Source organism: Cricetulus griseus, chromosome 3 (genome assembly GCF_003668045.3).
Source record: "Cricetulus griseus strain 17A/GY chromosome 3, alternate assembly CriGri-PICRH-1.0, whole genome shotgun sequence".
NCBI classification, from domain to species: domain Eukaryota; kingdom Metazoa; phylum Chordata; class Mammalia; order Rodentia; family Cricetidae; genus Cricetulus; species Cricetulus griseus.
Genome location: NC_048596.1, coordinates 155,011,918 through 155,032,703, shown reverse-complemented (window position 1 = coordinate 155,032,703; position 20,786 = coordinate 155,011,918). Strand labels below are relative to the sequence as shown.

The window sequence follows — 20,786 nt, the reverse complement described above, 5'->3', positions numbered from 1 at the left end:
CACCACATGACCACTTCCAAGACCCCACCCTCTAACCCTCAATGTGAGAGGAAGCTTTCAACGTGTGAATTTGGGGAGGACACATTGCATAGTGCACAGTAAACTGCTAGGCAGGAGATGAGGAAAGACACTGCTAGCAAGTTCCTGTGAAAGTACAACCTAATGAGTGGCCACATTAATAGCCTCTTCCTAAGAATAGTGAGTAATCTTCGGAACTTATGTCTGTTATCTATTTATATGTTTTGTTACCACCTCACTGCCTCCCCATACACGTTCTGTAATAAGGAGATAGTTGTGGCTGTAAATGTAGGTAAAACGGAATGAACAGTTAAGACTTATTTTCTTCTGGACACCGCACTACAGCAAAGAGTTTTATCTATGGTTTTATTTAATCTCCATAAAAGCACAGAAAGACCGTCTCCTTATATTCTTCAGTCTATAGATGAGAAAAATCACAGCTCAAAATGATGAAGGGGTTAGATTTGAATCTGGGATGCTCCACTAGGAAAAAACCGTCTTCTGCAGCTTCTCCAGTATGTGGGTGTGTTACTGCTCTCAGAAAAGTTCTTTACTGTCTCTGGCTGCTGGCCCGGAGACTCTGCTAGACCAGTGAACTGACTTGGACCTGTTGCTAAAAGGTGAGTGTCACATGCTTATTTTTCACTCTCCTAGGTAGCAAGTAGCACTTTATTGTGGCCTTGGCTCAAAACACAACTGTGGGGGGCCTTGAACATTATACAACAGATGCTCCTGTTGAAGAGTGGAGTGCAGTTGGAACAAGAAGTGCTGGTGTAGATGTAATTGTATTCTAAATGCATACCCTATTTGCAAGGAGTTTTGGAGGAGCTTAGAAATGACTGTTAGGGCTCTGCCATGATCAATACAAATGAATAGAAAACCAGAGCCATTTCTTTTAATCATTTTGGGACTGGGCAAGAGCAGCATGTAGATTTTTGGCTCATGTAACAAAAATGTAAATACCCAACAGCCTAGGACATTTTTAAGTAACAGATAACGTAAGGTTCAAGTCCACAGAGCTGAGCAAAATGAGAAGCACATATCTGTTTTGAAAAGCATTGTCTTCCAATTTAAATTCTCAAACTGAAAAGGAAACCAAATAAAACCACAAAAAAATTGATGCAGTTGAGTGTGACAGTTAATGCCTGTAACTGAAGCATTTGGGAGGCCGGGCTGGAGGACCGTGATTTCAAGGCCAGCCTGGGCTACTCTACTCACAAAAATATTCAATGAAATCAATAGTGTGCTTACCAAATAAGTATTTATAGTGGGAAATTATCAATACAGAGCCAAATAGAAATATAAGGTTATTTAATAGGGAAAAGCCTTACTTACAGAGCGACCTAGCCAGCCGGTGTGGCAGTAGTCTGTACAGCAAGCCGAAAGGGACCAATGAAAGTGAAAGTCAGCCACCTGAAACTCTTACTCTACGTCACCCTGACCACGCCCTCGCAGGCGTGGTCAGGCAGACCTGTAGCCAGCCCCTAAGCAGGCGTGGCTACGGGTTCCCCTACAATTCCCCTTTTAGTCTAAAAGAGGATTAAAACTTAACAGTGTAAAGTATCCAAAATTAACAATCATAAAGGTGAAATAGGTTCCCCTACAAGTATTAGCAATATACTTAATATATATAATACGTTATATTTCTCTATGAGGGAAGTGCAATGTATTATTTTTTGACAGGGTCTCATGTTGTCCATCATGCTCTTGAACTTGCTATGTAACAGATGAGGACACAGGTTGTGGAATTTCACTTTAACTACATAAAGATATGTTAAATTTGTTTATGTTGCAGAATATTACTTTAGCTATGCAGAGGTGTGTTATATTTGTTTAACTACGTAAAGATGCGTTACATTTGTTTATGTTGTGGAATATTACTTTAACTATATAAAGATGTATTGCATTGTTTAATTATGTAAAGATGTGTTGCTGTTTTACCTTGCCTGCCTAAGGTACCCGACTGCCGTCATAAAAAGCCGAACCATCAATAGCTAGGCAGTAGAGGGATAGGTGGGGCTGGCAGGCAGAGAGAAAAAATAGGAGGAGGAATCTAGGATGGGGGGGAGGTGAGAGAAACAGAGGCAGATACCAGGGGCCAGCCAGATAGGAAAGTAGGATGTGCAGAATGAAAGAAAGGTAAAAATCCCTTAGGCAAAAGTCAGATGAAGAGAAACAGGTAAATTTAAGTTAAAAAAAAATATAAAAGCTAGCTGTGGTGGTTTGAAAAAAAATGGCCCCCAAAGGGAGTGGCACTAGGAGGAGTGGCTTTGTTGGAAGCAGTGTGCCACAGAAGGGATAGGCTTTGAGGTCTCTTTTCTCAAGCTTCACTCAGTGTGACAGCCAGTCAACTTTCTGCTGCCTTCTGGTCAAGATGTAGCCTGCACCATGTCTGCCCTCTCGCTGCCATGCTCCCCCTATCATCATGATAATGGACTGAACCTCTGGAACTGTAAGTGAGTCACCCCAATTAAATATTTACTTTGCAAGAGTTGTCATGGCCATGGTGTCTCTTCACAGCAATAAAAATCCTAATTAAGACACTATCCAAAAACAAGCCTAAACTAAGGCCAAGCATTCATAACCAATTATTATTGGTCTCTGTGTCATGACTCAGGGGCTGGCGGTTCTAGAAAGCCTGCTATAGACACCCTTGAATTTCTGATCCTCCTGCCTTCACCTCCTGAGTACTGGGTTTAAAGGTATACACCATTATACCTGGTTTGTGGTGCTGGGGACTGAAATCAGGGCTTCATGCTAGACAAGAAGTCTACCTACTGGGCTGTGTCCCCAGCCCCATAAATGCAATGCATACTGGTTATGTGCTGGGTTCATATACATTTTTCTTACATCTTTGGAAATTCCTTTTTCTATCTTAACCTTTTATGTAGATCATAGAAGGCAATGAAGACTTGTGATTTGATTAAACTTTCTCTAGTTACAGACAAGAGAGAAAAGGTGCATTGATGTATGATATGTAGATTAATGTAAATAATTTTCTCACAGATGAGTCTGAGGGGTGGCTAACTTTCTGCCCTGTAACAGAACCTTTTATTTTTGATCTCAAAGGTTCAACATCCTTTGGAGACATTTTCTCAATGGAATCTCTACCTCAACCTCTATGGATTAGGAGCACTTGGGAAAAGGTCCATTATTCTCTAGTTTGTGGGCAATTTATGGGGTGTAAGAGCAAACTGCCTGACTGAAGTTGCAAGGTGAAATTTGGGCTGGGCTGGAGTGTCCCCATCCCCCATGCCCTGCTTCTCTAGATGCTAAAGTTCAAATTAATCATACTATATACCAAGAGCTTTACATAATGAATCAGTCTTCAAGCCATTCACTGTACTATGGAGCATTGGACTAACAGGGGAACAGATATCACTATGACAATAGTTTTTGTTATTTTCCAGTTTTTGCATGTACACATTTGTAACCTTCATGGTGCACGAATGAAGATCTTTGCATCTAATATTAATATAGTAACTAACTCACAAATACTTCTGGAGTTGGATCACTGTTATGTTCTCATTTCAACAGATGAATTTGCTTCAAGGTCCTGTTGGTGTTTCCTGGGTTGAAAATGTGGCCATATCCTAATCTTACAGGAGACAATGTCAAGGAAAACTCCTAGAGATACCCCATCTATGTTTCATACTTTTAAAAGCACCCCTATAACCAACACCTCTAAAGGTCAGTGGAAAGGATTTTTGACTCTTCACTACTCAGAGGTGCATGTGGGTCTGTTCCTGTGGGTGTGTGTGCATGTATGGGTATAGAACAGAGGTTGATGTCACACTGCAACTTATTTTTAAATACTATTTTGATTAATTATTTGAGTATTTCATTCTATGCATTTTGGCTCTATTCACCCCTCCCTCATCTTACTTGCTGAGACAACAGTCTCTGAACTGGCTTGACTCACAAGCTCTGGGAATCTACCTGTCTGCTCTGGGAATCCAAATTCAGATCCTCACACTGGCACAGCAGGCACTTTACCAACTGAGCTATGTGCCCGATGGCCAATCCATGGAGCTGTCAGAGCAAACAGCAATATCCATAGCAGAGGAGAACACTGAATAACTTCAGATCCCCAACACCGGCCTGGCTCTGGAAGAAGCCAGGCAACCAAGAGTTACACAGCCAGTTTGCAGAGGTGACTTTTCCAAAGTGCAGGTGCTGTGGAATAATCCTTTTGTACACTGTGAAGATTTGCCACTCAGATTTGTTTAATAAAAAGCTGACTGGCAGGTAGCCAGTCAGGAATTATAGGGAGGACAACTAAACTAGGAGAATAATGGGGAGGAGGAGGGCAGAGTCAGGAGAGACACCAGCTAGCTACAGAGGAAGCAGGACATGTAGAAAATGAGCTAACAAGCCATGAGCCATGTGGCAAAACATACATAAGAAATATGGGGTAATTTAAATCTAAGAGTTAGGTAGTAACAAGCCTGAGCTACTGGCCAAGCATTCATAATTCATATTATGTCCTCTAAGTGGTTATTTGGGGCTGGTGGCTGGGATTGGGAAACATTTGCTTACATGCTGGTTTAACCAATAAGGCAAGAGATGTGACTCAGATTAGGCCTGTTGGCCGCATGTGCTGCCGAAGGAAGGTGACCTTGTAGTCAGGGGCCCATGGAGGGTGACCATGGCTGCTTTCACCCTTTTTACAATGATTTATAAACACATCACTCCACTCCTTAGGAACCAGGTCCTTCTAAGTCACTGTCTTTTGCCCTAAGTGACAGAATGAGGAAGAGCTAAATCACGTGTTCGGTGAAGTACAGAAAGGGAGGTGGGAGCCCTGGTCATGGTTCTGAAATTCTCTGATGAATCTGCAAAGTTACTGTAGGCTTCTCATTGGTAGGTTCTCTAACAGGGCTCCTACTTCCTTCTCTCTGAATAAAATTTGAGGCCAATGGTTAATAAATCATATACAAATATGCATAAAAGAGTTTGCCTGGTGACACATGCCTGTAATCTCAATTACTAAGAAAGCTGAAGTAGGGGATCCCAAGTTCAAGATCTGCTCGGGCTATACAGTGAGTTCAAGGCCAATGTGAAATATTTACTGACCTAGTCTCAAAGCAGAAGGTTAAAAGAGGGGTGGAGAGATAGCTCAGTGTAGAGTGTTTGCCTTACATGCATTAGACTGTAGAGTTAAAGAAAACAACAGATCATTGATTCTGGCTCGTATAGTTAGATGCTCATGTCTGCACTGGAGGAGATACAATGGCCTATTAGATGCAGCATTTAGCTCCAAAGTGAATACACAGATTACTCCTTTGGTCCTTAGCATTGATCCTGTTGAAAGAACACAAGTGTTCCCAAATTCTTTTAACTGGGAAGGATACAAACATTTAATTCCACAGTGTCCAGGTTAGTTAATTTGAATTGGAGTTTGTCAGTCTGGGAAGAGGGATGTCAACTGAGGTACTGGCCTGTAGACAAGTCTGTGGGACATTATCTAGATGTGGCAGTGCCACCCTCAGGAGGTAGTCCTGGGTAGTGTAAGACAGGTGGCTGGAGCAAGCAGTCAGCATTCTTCCACAGTCTTTCATTCAGTTTCCACTGCCAGGTTCCTGCTTTTAGGTCCTAAACTCACTTGTCTCAGTGATAAACTGTTACCTGGGAGTTGTAATATGAAATTCACCCTTTCCTCCCCCAAGTTGGTTTTTGGTCAGTGTTTTATCACAGCAATAGAGAAGCAAAAGAGGACACACACCAAACAAACAAGGATTTATGCAGACATATTTTCACTTGTGCATGCATAGACATCTCTCGTAGGGTGTACATGAAGCTGGGATGAAAGAGGCAGACATGAAGACAATGGGACAACATAAAAACAATGAGCTATGAAGAACCAACACTGTGAAGCATGTGACACAGGTCCCTCCTAAAGGCCTATGTGGGAGAGGTACGTTCATTTCGTACATGCTAACTGGAGCCCCACAGTGGCCCATAGGTGTCTACTGGGGATGTCTACTGGGGTCCTGTCACATTAGACACGGAGTCAGGGGTACTGTATTGGAGCACTAGTTTCTAGCCTGTGGTTCTGAAATGTCTCATTCTAGGGCCACAACTGCTAATCAATGGTGATCTAGTAGAATTTAACACCTCAAAGCAAAAATTAGAGGTCCTCAATGGTTCTTCACAAATGAAGTATATCACATTCAAAGCAGGACCTGAGCTACTCTGTATTGGGGGAAGTCTGCAGACCAAGGCAGGGTGCAAGCATGGACGCTGCTCTTAAACTCGGTGCCATTAGGTAGAATTATGTTAGAAGCCTCAGCTGATCTTTCCACCAGCTCTTGTTATTGCTCTCACATAGCAGCAGCCAGAGGACTAACTTCCCACGAGTTCCAGCTGTTCACCTGCCACCCAGAGAAGCCTTACACCAGGGACATGGTGAATTTCAGATCACTCAAGCTGCCTCCTACTGAAAGCCTCAGCCTTTTCCTTGGCTCTCCTTCCTCAGGGTAAGGAGGCTGGCCCTTAAGTCCACCTGTTCCTTCCATGCCCATGTCTCTCCTTTCTCCAAGAGAAAGACATAAGAATGAGATTTTTCTTCTGCTTGGAGGAAGTGAAATTGTCAAGGCTTAAAAAGGCACAAGATTCTATGGTACAAATGTAAACAGTTTATTCTGGAAACTTGTACTGCATTGCTGTTCTGACCCTCACCACACCACAAAATGCTCACAGTCTGAACAAGCCTAACAAGGGTTATGGCCAAGTCTGTCTATACAGTGTCCACTTTTAAATGGCTGTCTGTACTGTCTGTTATTTTCTGTTGAAAAATAATGCTGGCAGAGGCAGTCAGATCTCAGAGTTTGAGGCCAGCCTGGTCTACAGAGCAATTTCCAGGACAGCCACAGCTACACTGAGAAACCCTGTCTTGAAAAACCAACATAAATAAGTAAATAAAACAAAAAGAAAAATAGCAAGAGCTATTATAATCGGTCACATGGTTCTTCCTAAGAGATTTTGAGGTTAAATGGATGCACGCTCTTCTTACTAAATTTTAGGCCACGAACACTAAATAGACATTGAGAAATTGTGGGGAAAGTGGGATGAGACTTTAAAACCTAACTCTGGGGGAAGTTCTGAAAACCTCTCTCAGGTTAAGTTAGAGGACACTGTGTTAATTTTGGACCTGCTTTGAGAAACTTTTTGAGAAGAAATACAAGACAAGGTTTGTGCACTGAGGCAAGGCTGCCCCCATGAACTCATATCCACAACAGAGCATGCTAACATGTCTATCTTGTGTGTTACAGGTTCACAGTGGTGGAAAGTAAGAAGAACATGTTTCTGGAGTTAAACCATCTTACATCATCAGGACAGAATTTCCTCTATGTGGTATGTGGGTTTGCCACTTTAAAGACTATCTAAACCAGTCAGGTTGATCCTTAGAGCTGAGGCAGGACTCTTGGCAGGGTAGGTGCCCGTTTCGTCGATGAAGTCTTAAATACCAAATACTAGTTTTCCCTTGCTGTAAACAAAACAAAACAAAACAAAACACCATGACCAAGGCAACTTATACAAGACAGAGATTATTTGGGCTTATGGTTCCAGAGGGTTAGATTCCATCATGGTGGGAAGCAGGGCAGTGGGAACGGGGTGCTGAGAGAACAGAGCCTTTATTCTAAGCACAAGACAGAGAGAGGACACTGGAAGTGTCATGACCATGAGGCTTTTAATCTCAGCACCCATCTCCAATGACATATTCCTTCTAGCAAGGCTGCACCTCCTAAACCTCCCCCAAACATTGCCACCAACTGGAGACCAAGTGTTATATCTGAGCCTGTGGGGACACTCTCATCCAATTAACAACACACCATAAAAAGGAAGACTGGAATGGCCATTTGTTCATCTTCGAAATTACCCTTTACCCCCAGGCATTTTTAAATGTCTTTACTAAGGAGTAAAGGGACACTGATCTTGATTGGGGAGACAGCTCTTGCTGTCAAGCCTGACAACCCTAGGTGGATCCCTAGGATCCCTGGGCTAGAAACTCCTGGCATTTGGTCAGAAATAGACAAATATAAGGCCAGCTGTTTGAAGTGGTTAAAGCAGCTGCAGTGTCACCATTTGTATTGTGTCCCTTTGTGTACACCATGGGGTTCTGAGGCAGGAAGTTGGCAGTCAAAGGTTTGGGAGCCAGCACAAATCCTCACCCAGTGCAATTCAGCATCACCAAAATTAAAATCAGAACTCTAGTTTTGATACTTTATTGGTGATTGGGATTGTGTGGCAGCTACCACACAAAATTAATTCAAAGTAATAATAAATATTTGAGACTCGCAAAACCAAATGAAATCAATAGGCATCCATTTGCCTCGGAAGTTAAGGCTCAAGTGAGCTGACAGAAAATGCACTAGCCAGGGGCCTAAATCACCCCACAATAAAATTGACCATGCTGGTACAGCTCACTAAGGTAGGCACTGTTAGAGTACATCCTGAGCTATCTCGATAATCCTACAACCTCACAGTGGCATTATTATCAGTAGCAATATATACACTTGGGGGTGCAGGCAGATTCTGCTGTTCCGGTTAACCTAACAGTGAAGTAACAAGCCAGTGTAGACACTGTCACAGCCTGTGAACTCTACCCTGGCCAAAGGCCAGCTGGAATTGTTAATCAGACTTTGAGTGCCTGACCTTGAATTAATCCAAACAAGCTATTTCCACCTGAGGCCAAGTTAGAGGCCCTCAGACACCCAGGCATTTCTTCTTTAGTAAAGAAGCCCTTGAATTTTCAGCTAAGCCTGTGGCTGTGACACACTGGTCAGCATCTCAAAGAGCCAGTTGTGGCTAAGTCGCCAAGTTCTAGGCAACTGGACTGCCAGAAGCGTTATGTGCAAGGTCTAAGTCAAAGCTGCTTAAACTGGGTCATGACTCTATGTGGGGTAGGGTAACTGAGTGATGGGGCTGTAAAAGATTTCTGGACACACAAAACAAAAACTCATCAAATTCAAATTCCTACCGAATGATGAATCTGAGGTGTTTCTTACAGCGAGCCTTCCCTGCTGCACCACATAACTTCACTCCAGCCTTGGTTCTGAACTGACACCATTCATACTTCCCACTGTAAGTGATGTCACACCACAAAATGCTAACGAATGCCACCTGCAGAGCCTCAGCTCACATTCTGGACAAACGGCAGGGTTTGTTTTTCTCCTAAGTACAAACTTTTCCTTTCTTGCAGAAACAGAGGTTTAATTCCACAAAACAAAGATTTTTATTATTTCCCTGGATCATTCCTTGGTATGTAAACATGAAATTATTGTACCATAGTATTGTGTTGTATTAAATGAACAAGCACACCCACCCCGTTAGTATGCACATTTGCTTCCATCCTTAAATGGTAAAATTATATGTGTACCAGTGAATTATTTTAAGATAAATTTCTTCATGATTATTATCAGTGAACACTTGGTTTATTAGGCACTCATATACTAGAGGTCATGTAAAAATTCCCCAGGCAAAAGGTACTCTGAGTGGAAACATTTAGGAAGCCCTGGTCTAAGTCATGCCCTTAAAAGGAAGATTATGCCCTCACTGTCTTTTCTACTTTCTTGTGTTTAAGATGTTACCATGATGAGGGGAGCTGAAATAGCCACACCACATCATGAAAAGAAGTGGTACATCATGGATGCTAGAGCCATTAGAGGTGTTGGGAGACCCTGGAGCCACTCCCTTGGTCTGGGACTCTATACTCTGACTGCTAAATCAAAAAGAAATTGATTTACACCTTATTTGAACCATTGTCTTGGTGTTTTTAATAGCCACTAAATCTTCACTGTGACTCACATGGTCAGCACTTTAACACTTTGAAGTGTGTTCAGTTAAGTAGATGGGAGCAGGGGACTCTGTGCTATGGCAAGCATTGTTCTCTGTTTCTTGAGATTATAACTACTGCATTCATGAGCAAGACGCTGTCCTATGTCTAGGTCATTGTTACACTCACTTGTATCACAATTGCCTGGTTATTTTACCCATCCATCCATCCATCCATCCATCCATCCATCCATCCATCCATCCATCCATCCATCCAAAACAGAGTCTCATGTAGCCTAGTCTGGTCTTGAACTTGACACATTAGCTGGGGGGTAGCCTGGAATGCCTGGCTCTCTGGCTTTCATCTCACAAGTGCTGGGATTATAGACATGTGCTCACATACCTGGTTTATGCCATGTTAGAAATTAAACACAGGGCTTGCCACGTGATAGGCCATCGCTCTACCACTTATGCTGCAGCCCTCACCCCAGCCCAGCTGTTTTAAATAAAGCAGACGTGTGAGCAGTGCTATCACATAACCAAGCCATAGATTAGAAACCTAAGAATGTTCCAGAAGCACATGTTTATACACAATTAAAACAGTGTCACCTAACTAATATTTACTGTGTCTATCTTGTTATGAGTTTTGGTTTTCAGTGTGCCCTGTATGTACATTTGCCAATGTTTAATGCAAATTCTCTCAACCCCAACACTACTACAATTTAGATCATATATGAGCTCCTAATATCTGCCTGTCTGTCTCCCAATACTGAGGTTACAGGCCCACATGGCCATGCCTGACTTTTTCATGGGTGCTGGGGACTTGAACTCATGTCCTCTATCTTTCATGGCAAATGCTCATATCTACTGAACCATCTCTCCATCTCCCTCCCCACTTTGGTGATACTGGGGATTGCATCTACAACCTCAGTAGCATTTTACCTCTGAGCTACATCCTCATCCCTCTTGTATTTTGTTTTGAGACAGTCTCTGGCTGTGGTAGTCCAGGCAGACCATGAACTTTCGATCTTGCTGCCTCACTTGGAGCTGCTCATATTGTATGTGCCTGGGTACTGGATGCCTGACGTCATTCCCAGCTCTTACCTACACAAGATGCCAGTCACGCCTGCTCTGCAGCCACCAAACAACCCAGTAGCAAACTCAATCCTAGAGTGAACTCTCCATGGAATGCCTGATAGGTTTGGGACTGTGAACAGGTGGGTCTGCAATGCACTTTCTGTGACAGTGGGTCCCTGGTGGCCAGGGGCAAGAAGCATGGGTGGATTCTCATTTTTTTTAATTGAGAAGTTCACCGAGGTTTTCCTAAGGAGATTCACAGGGTGATAAAGAAGTTGCAGGCAGGATTCCAAGCACTCTTAGTCATTGGTCCAACTTCTAGCCAAGGTTAAGATGGAGATGACTGCATGAAGTAAAAAAAAGGACCAATGTATTTTAGCAAATGAACAGGTTCTTCTATAGAAACTGCACTGACAGTGGAGAATTTGGCCCTTTCAGAATTGAAACCTTTCCCTTACCCAGTGTCCTTTTGCATTTGTGTGCTGTTATTAACAGCACTGTATGTACCCGAGGGTGTTTAATATTACAAATGAATTCTAATCTCATTTGCAGATATTCAAATAGGTAAGCTTTTAAAGCCACCAGTCAGGTTCTTCTAGCCTGACAATCCCATAAGACTTAGCCTTGAATCTCTTTTAATGAATGGGAGTCTGCCCACATTCCAGGAGATCAGTTCATTCAAGACGAATGGTATCCTGAAAAGCAGTTTCCTGTTAGAGAGAGTAGGGGAGAAGAGTACTGTAAAAAGACCCTGTCACCTCTCCTGAGATCAAACTCTACAGTGAACTGGGGATACCACTGTCAACTTGTATGCCTTTCAAGTCGCTACCCTTATCCCCAGCACCCTGGAACAACAAATTACTGTCAGAACTGAGAAGTCAATCAATTTGATGTCAGTTTTCATCAACATACCAGAAGTAATGCTCCCAGGATAGAGTAGGAGAATCCAAGTCCACTAGTGGATTCCCTTTCAATTCACATGCTTTTAAAAGCTCAGCTAATTGCTACTACCCATCATCTGGAGCCACTCCTTACTTTGTTATTTTAACCCAAACATCCTAACTATTCATGGTGGGGAGAAGGGAGAGTACAGAAAAGGGACCTGTTACTCACAGAAAGAGGTCATCTTGAGAATTGAAAGTCAAAGGCTGTACACTGGGTCATCTGTCACTCATCTCATATCCTGAATAAGAATGGAGGCTGTATATCATCACAGTCTCCCGAGTCCAAGGAGTGCTCAACCAATGCCAAGCCAGATACCGAGGGATCTTGAGAGCCTTGTTGGTGACAAAATAAAATACACCCTTTGCAGAATATTTGTTTAACTATGTAAAGACATATTGTATCACCTTGCCTGGGCAGCACAATGGAGCCAATCCTGTTGGTGGAGGTGTGGGTGAGCCAGCTCTGAAGTTGCAAGCATGGGAGAGCTGCCCCCATTACTCATCTGTTATGGGGCAGCATGGGCAGGGGAGGGATTTCCACCCCCACCTCCACCCCTGCCCACACCTGTCAATGTCTCAGGCTGGTGGGAGAGCTGGCCCTGAAGGTGTAGGCATGGGAAATCCAACCCTGAGGACATGAAAACTGGAGAACTGGCCCCACGTGTTGCATATCCGATACAAAGCAAGAGGAGCTCGCCCTGCTGGTGAGGCTGACCAACCCTGCAACTACTGAGGCCCAGAACCAGGGTTATGGTTTAGTCCACCCCAATATCCACCCCATCTCTGATCTGCTATCCTGTAGACCCAAAATTGCAGGATTCCCAAGCACAGGGCAATAGCAGGATAACAAAGAAGAGTTCCAGTGAGGGCCCAAAATCAATGGTGTAGCAAAAACTAGAGGCCTCGAACCAGATCAATGACTCTTTGCAATGACCACTTGCAGGTAAAGACATATGGACAAAGGGGTTTACTACGTGACTCACTATGTCACACTTCAGCTCCCATGATATCCCTCCCCCTTTTCCTTTTCTCTCTCAAACTTTATTATGGGGGACTGCAAGGGCAGAGTGCAGATACACAGGACGGGAAATGAAATGGATTGGGATGCATGATGGGAAAGACACAAAGAATAAATAAAAGGAAGTTTAAAAAGATGGGTTGCATTTGTTTACGTTTCAGAACATTTGTTTCACTATGTAAAGGTGTGCTGTGTTTGCTAGTTATGCAAAGATGTGCTGCTGTTTCACCTTGCCTGCCTAAGGCACCTGATTGGTCTAATAAAAAGCTGAATGGTCAACAGTAAGGGAGGAGGTATAGGCAGAACTTCTGGATAGGGACAGTAAGAAAGAGGAGAAATTGGGCTGGTAGGGAGAAAGATAAGAGATGCCAGGGGCCAGCCAACTAGAGGGAGGGGAAGCATGAAAATAGGGCATAAAGAATGAAAGAAAGGTAAAAAGCCCTGAGGCAAAACACAGATGAATAGAAAAAAGTTAAATTAAGTTAAAAGAGTTAATGGGACAAGCGTAAACTAAGGCCGAGCATTAATAATTAACAATAAGTCTCTGTGTCTTTATTTGGGAGCTGGTTTGTGGGGGGTGGTCCAAAGAAATGCCAGCTGCAACATTCCACACACAAAACATGAAACATTTCCTCTTTCTGCCCCCCCCCCATGCAGTAAGGTTCATGTTACCATTACTGAAGGTTATTTCCCCATTCCACTAAGGCAAGGGGCAAAATATCATCAGGTTGCACTGGGTTCCTTTTGTTTAGTTGTGTTTGGTACAGTTGTGGCTGGGAATGGCTGGTTCAGGAGCCACTCAAGCATGTCAGTAGGATGGCAGTTGGAAACCATCAGTGTGTGCCAGACCAGCTGGTCCGGTGAGACCTACAACCACTGGCAGAGAGCAAGAGTCAGGTTCCAGGGCTGTTCTGACTCCTGGATGGGGAATGGCAGGCAGAGACTTCAGGCTTTCTAACTGGTCATCCCTGTGATGGCCCGTTATCTGGAGTTGACCCACTGGAAGACCATGAGATGAATGTACTCGGTCTTAACTGTGAACATGAAAATGAAAGCAAGCCAGTGATGCAGTGTCATATATGCTAAGCCTTCCTGTCAGCTGCACTGAAACCAACACAACATCACTGAGGAGCTGTTATCCACAGAGAGGCACAGGGCTGAAGTCACCGTCTCAGCCCCTGAGCCGCTCACCTCCTCTGCCTCCTTTCTAAGCAGACAGTTTTTCTGCTTCATCAGAGGACTCCTGAATTGGTGTCTCTGTCTTGAGTCGGTGTGTCTAATGCCCGGGACTTCAAGAACTGAACAGAGCTAGCAGTGAAGTCATTTGATGTGGGCCAGTGATGACTTCCCAGTCTACTGCCAATCTTATCTTGATTCCCAATCAAACAAAATGACTTAAATGCATTCAGTGTGTGGCACACAAACCAACATCTGGGTTGTCATTTACCCATACAAAAACCAGAGGTTTGTCAACACTAATGAAGCTCCCCCCTGCCCCCCCCCCCCCGGCTTCATTTCCCTTTGTCTTCAGTTCTAGCATACTCTTGGGGAACTCTGAAGATGGGTCTCTATCCCTGGGTGGGAATCTGGTCATTTTAGTCAAGAACTTTCTCTTTTCTTTTCCTTTTTTTCAGATTTAAAGTATCTTCAATAGGAAATTCTATTTAATACACTTTTGCCTTCTTTATTATTATTGTGTGTGGGTTTGCATGATGTGTATACCACTGTTTCTGCATGGTAGTCAAAGGACAAATTATGGACTCAGTTTCTTGCCTCCTAATGTTATGTAGGTTCCTTGACATAGGCTCCAAGGATCAGGCTCACATGGCCAGGCACACATAGGAAGCGCCTTTACCCAGAGTCATCTTGCTATCCCAGAAAATTCTATTTAAAACAGCAAAGCTGTCTTAGCGATTTTTACCATTGTGTTAGAAGGAATTGGACACATGTGCACATTCACATACCAGCATACATAGGATACAGTGAAAACAGATGTGTTTCTCCTCTCTCTGAGGAACTATGAATTTTGCATCATTCAGGAGGAAACTATAATTCAGACACATGACCAAGTGAAGAAAAGTCAACTGCCCAGCAGGCCAGTGCAGACAGTACTGTCTATTTCATCATGGAAATTTACTCTCACTCTCCCATGTGTCCCAGCAAACTCCTCTGAGTGGCTGGCTGAAGAATGGTTCAGAGATGGGTCTAGTCTAGCCACTTACCTACTCTGTCCTGTTGGCTGAAACATGTTTAAACCACTTAACCAAGCAATGCATTAAGCAAGTCTGGAAAAGTCTGGAAGAACTCATTTTTCAGCTACTATAAGCACCATATAATGTTTAATTCAGTTTTGAATAGGTTCTCATGAACTCAGGCTGCTCTTAACTCCGAATACCACTGCATGACTCAGAGATGTGGATGCCCGATTCTACCCCTGTAGAGCTGGGATCCCAGGTGTGCACCACCACACCTGGTTTCTGCTGAGTCATACAGGAGGGGAGCTCAAATGCTGAGCCATTTGTATGGCGGGCAAGCAACTGAGCCACACACTTCCAGTCCCAAATAAAATATTTGGAGGTGACTTTGAAATCTGAAGATTATGGAGGAAGGTGGGAAGGGATATGTTTATCTGGGGGGCTGCTTGAGCTGAGCCCTTCAGGGTTCATGGTCAACACCCTCACACCCAGGGCTCTAATGGTCTGCCTCCTGGTAGCTTTCTAAGCTTGGCAAACAAAGCAACCCCCACTGAGCACCATGAAGCAGGCAAAGGCAAAGCCCTCATTATAGAAGATCCCCATCACATAGCCCAAGCTGAGGCCTCTGACAGCTGCCACAGGTAGACAACAAACACTCGGGAAATCCCTCTGTAAAAAGACCCAGATGCTGTTGTCTTACACATTATAATTTGTGGTAAAATCTAGAAAATGCCACCACTAGTGGTTTGGGGATGGTAGATCACTCTTTCTGTGGCAGTAGTGGCTAAACACATGCACACAATTGCTTCAGGCACATTTGGATTTACAATTTTATCTGTAAAAGTCAGAGCTGACCAACAGCTCTGTAGAGATAAAGAAATGAATTCTGTGTGAAGCCAAATTCATCTTTCTTATGAAGGTATTGTCTTTTCTAAAAGAAACTCTAAACAATGGCTTCGTCTTCTCCTAGAATCTAAGTCCTATGGTTTTCTGAGCCCTGTTATGCTAGCAGAAGGAGCTCTGGATGATTTTCATCCCTATAAATATCCAGATCTCCAACTGATTAAAGAGGAAAAACACTCAAACCTCAGCCAACGTTAATAAGACAGAAAACTCCGTCTATAACTTAAAAATACAGCAAACTGAATGAGATAAATATTGGGCAGCGTTCTCTATCTGTAGTTAGCTAATTATTAAAGGGACTTTAATAACTAGAGATTCCATCCTCTCCAGGGACATGGCCCTGCCTGCTTTCCCTGAATCACTCATCTCTGTGCAGGCCTCTATCTAGTCACTCCTGCTGGGAACTTCATTTGGGCTTGAAGATTAAACAGAGACAGAGAAAGACAGAAAGAGAGAAAGAGAGAAAGAAAGAAAGAAAGGAAGAAAGAAAGAAAGGAAGGAAGGAAGGAAGGAAGGAAGGAAGGAAAGAAGGAGGAAAGAAAGAAAGGAAGGAAGGAAGGAAGGAAGGAAGGAAGAAAGGAATGAAGGAAGGAAGACAGGAACAAAGAAAGAGCAGGTCACTTTATGCTGGAACACTGCAGCGGGCCCTGCATACCTGCAAAGAAGCTGTCTCCAACTCCTCCCCTCAGCTCTCACCTCCCTGCCTCTTTTTTCACTATAACTCTTCCACACAGCAGGGCCAGGCTTCAGCTGGCTAATGGAACTGCACATCCTGGGGGAATACCAACCCCTTCCTTCCTGGTTCCTTGTTTGGTTTTTCAAGACCTTCTGCTACAATTGGAACAGATCCCCCTAGTTCCTGTGTTAACCTTGTTGAAGGATGACCTCTGGGGGTAATTAGGATTAAATGAGATCTCGAAGGTGAGGCCCCTGCAGAGAGGTTGAGATGGTGGAGCCTTCACCCCCACATTCCAGTCTCTTTGAGTAGGGAAGGGACTCTGCAGACTACCTAAAGAGAAACTTGGACACCAACCCAGCCACAAAACCACTCACCTAGAAGCTGTCCTGCCTGCAATGTGGGCCCAGAACCTGTGGGAGTGGCCAACCAGTGTTTGGTTTAACTCTACAGGGAGTCCATGCCCTACACTGGATGGCCGGTAGGAACCGGAGACTGAATAGCCCAGAGGTCTAGGGTAGAACCAAACATGACAGGCAAAAAGAAAAACAAATCAATGAAATGGTTCCTAATGATATTCTGCTATACACATAGATTGGTGCCTTGTCCAGTCATCATCAGTGAGGCTTCCTCTGACAGCCAGCCGATGGGAGACCCAAAGTCACACATTATGTGGAGAGAGGGTACAAATTGGAGGTCTCCATTGGATCCCTCCCCTCGGAGATAAGGGAACTCCGAAGGGGGGGCAAAGACTGTAAGAATCAGAGGGGATGGAGGACATGGCCCACTGAATCAACTAAGCTGGGCTCACAAAGGCTCACACACACTGAGGCAGCAAACACTTGGTCTCAGGGGTCTGCACCAGGTCCTCTGCATACATGTTATAGCTGTTAGTTTGGTGTTTTTGTGGGACTCCTGACTGTGAGAACCAGTGGTTCTCTGACTCTTGCCTGTCCTCACCGTCCAGCAGATGCAGCTACCATGCTTTAAAATCCCCAGACTCCAGATCACAAGTCAAATAAATTGTATTCTTTGTAAATTACTCATGTTCAAGTATTTCATTATAGTAACAAAAATGAAGGATGACATAGATGTATATTGAAATGATACTTATTTTCCGTGTTCCCTTCTGAGGTGTAAACCTCATGAAGACAGGCTTTAGTTCCCTGCTGTTCTTAATACTACATATATGTAGATATATGTAGAATGAGCAAATGAATTTTCTTTTCATGCAAGTGATATGCACACCTCAAATGCTTCTCACACGTGTTCATTAAATAGTCCATAGCACTCAGATCCCTTTTATCTGATTTATTCTAGAGCATTGGGACCTTTGGCCCCTGATTGAGTCTAAAGAGCAAGTCAATGGGCCTGGTCTGCAACTACTGAGATGGCTTCTCTAAGTGACTTCTTGGGGAGGAATGAAATAGATGCAACAGAAATCTGAGCACTCACTGTGCCTCTTCTGTGACTACTGAAACACTCTCCATCTGCAGCCATCCTTTAATTAAACCTGAGTCAATGATACTTACGGGACCAACAGGGCAAGAACACCCCAGATGGATCCACTGAACATGCTATTTTTGACAACCAAGTTAGTGGAGATGGTATGTGGTTCTTTGATGATAGCTGGTACCCTGAGGTAAATTTAATTAATCCATCTTGGAAGGTTAAACTTGTAAGGTTAAAAATAAGTAACCACCCTCAAATTGGCACCTTTCCTTGGGCAAGCTTGGTAAGTTTCCAAACCGGTCCATGTGATTTTTGTCATATTTGTGCTTCGAGTATTTCACAGCTCTTTTTAACTAACTTATGAGACATGAAGTCTGGTGATGCCTGAGAAGCGTTACCACAGTTTGTTCATTGCTACATAAGGCGTTTAGGGGCCTTTGGGAAAGACCTATACTGTCTATGGCCAAAATCATTGTTAGACCCACAGCCTAGAATTTAGATTAAGTGAATCTTATCTTTCTTCTTCAACCTCTTATTCCCATAAAAATGTTTTCTAAACACTTTAGAAAGCTCCAAGTTTTAAGGGCAAGGGCAGTTGGGGTGAAGGGGACTAAGAGCCCACACCAAGTATCACCATCCACAGACAACTACCAGAGTCTGGTATACTCCATGCCCAAATGCCTGTTTTCTTTCTTCCTTTTTCTCTTTCTTTCTTTCTCTCCTTCCTTCCTTTCTTCCTTTCTTTCTGTCTTTCTCTCTCTTTTTTTAAATGTAATTACTACGAAAGGATGGAACCCAAGGCAAGCTAACTCACACAGGGGTGGTATTTTTAAAATACCACATTTTTCAGTGATAGAAAAGTAACAGTTGGGAGATGGACTGGCATGCTTCAAAAATGAACATTTTTCAGAAAATGAAAAACAATTTGACCAAAAATAGTGTCAAAAATAACCTTCACATACTGAAAACATGCCTACATGTTAAAAGCATTCACAAGAGTATATTTTTTTTTACTTTAAAAAGTAAATTTCTCTACTTTTCTCTTGGAAACTGCATGCATAATATATGTGAAACTAGTGAGTAAAAATAATAATTATAACTGGAATGAGTCATCTTCATTCTTGAAGTCATCCTACTAAAAAATGGTCACTAGAACCACATCACCAATTGGTTCCTGCCTCTTTGCTCCAGCAAAGACTGGCAGCCAGGAGCTGGACTTAGCTTTTTATTCAAACTCATCCCCAGGTTGATGGCACCCTCTAATCATACTGTTTTCTGGTCTCCTTCCATTTCTCTAATGCAACAATCTTCCTGATAACTGCATGAGCCACCCATTCACCAACCCTTCAGCTGAGTGTCCCGAGTCTAATTCCACCAGAGCACTGGTTGCTGTGTGACTCACTCCTGGATACTCAAGGAGGAAAGGACTCTGAAGTAGGATGAGTCATTCTGACTGGAAAGCCCCAGATGAGATGGGAAAGGTACCCAGAGGATGGGAAAGGTACCTAGAGACCAAGGGAGTTCTGGAGGGATGGTAGGACCAACCAACACGGAACACAAACTAAAACACTTCTTAGTCCAAAGTATTTTAACACCAGATGGGTGGATTCTGTGTTCCTAGTATCCCCTATGCAATTATTTTTTCAACAAACAAACTAATATTTAAATATTGTCTAGTTCAAAATAGTTCCATTACATTGTGCTATTGCTGATTCTCTTGCTTTTCTGGGGTCATAATTTAACTGTGGGCCTGACAAACTTGATCTTGTCTAAAGCTCTAGGAATGATCTCATGGCAGAGACTTCCAGATTTGGTGTCAAGCATTCAGTACGAAAACATGTAAGGTAATCATCTCTTTGTTCAAAATGAAAGTAAGTTATTGATGTTTTCTGATCATAAGACTAACACATGTTTATTATAAAAACTTAAGTCCGGAAGACATGTAAAAGACTCTTGCAAGCTCAACTATACTGAGGTAGGGCCAGCATTTCCCCAGTTCATCCTTTCTGGTCTCTTGTACATGGCACACAGTTTCACAATGACATCAGGTCACCGCTGTGAACCTGTGACCTGCTCCAGCTTCTCTGCGAGTGCTTTGCACATGAGCATGGGCGCACTGCACTGCCCTCGTGTCCACCTGTCAGGGGCCATAATGGGTCCCCTTCTGCATCGTTCTCTGCTTCAGTGTTTTTTGGGTTTTTAAATAAATTTATTTATTTTACATCCTGGTTGCAGTTTGCCCTCCCTTCTCTTCTCCCTGTCCCTTCACCCAACCCCCCAGTCCACTTCTCTGCTGGCTGTGCTTAGGAGAGGGCAGGTCTCCCATAAGTATCAACAAAACATCCCTTCCTTTGTTATTAAGATAGGGTCTCTCACCTATCTTAGCCAGAACTCCTGGCTCTGGCTAGACTGGCTGTCCAGGGAAGCCCCAGGATCCATGTCTTCTCATGCCAGGATAACAATGATCCAAACTCAAGCCCTGGTTCGAGAACAGCAAGCACTTTTGCCACCAAGCCATACTCCTAGCCCTGCTTTATGTTCTTAGCCAACTGAGCCTGACTTCCAACTGGTGGGGGGAGGGGGAAACTGCCCAGAATTATTTGTTTCATTAGTTTTAGTAATTTATTTAATCTTGAGATTGTTCACTGCCACGTATCTGAAAGCTAATTCTCAACCAACAAACACCACAAGAAGAAGAGGGACAGTAAACACACACACTAAACAAG

General features: G+C 43.3%; 1 protein-coding gene and 1 long non-coding RNA gene across 10 annotated transcripts in view; one reads left to right on the top strand and one right to left on the bottom strand.

The window, feature by feature from the left end:
• Positions 1-20,786, bottom strand: part of Znf827 (zinc finger protein 827) — a 176,209-nt gene that overhangs the window by 29,264 nt on the left and 126,159 nt on the right. The window lies entirely within an intron of this gene.
• Positions 5,742-7,960, top strand: LOC118238584. Its single transcript, XR_004769241.1, has 3 exons — positions 5,742-5,935; positions 6,353-6,497; positions 7,293-7,960. It is a non-coding gene; the product is annotated as an uncharacterized LOC118238584 (long non-coding RNA).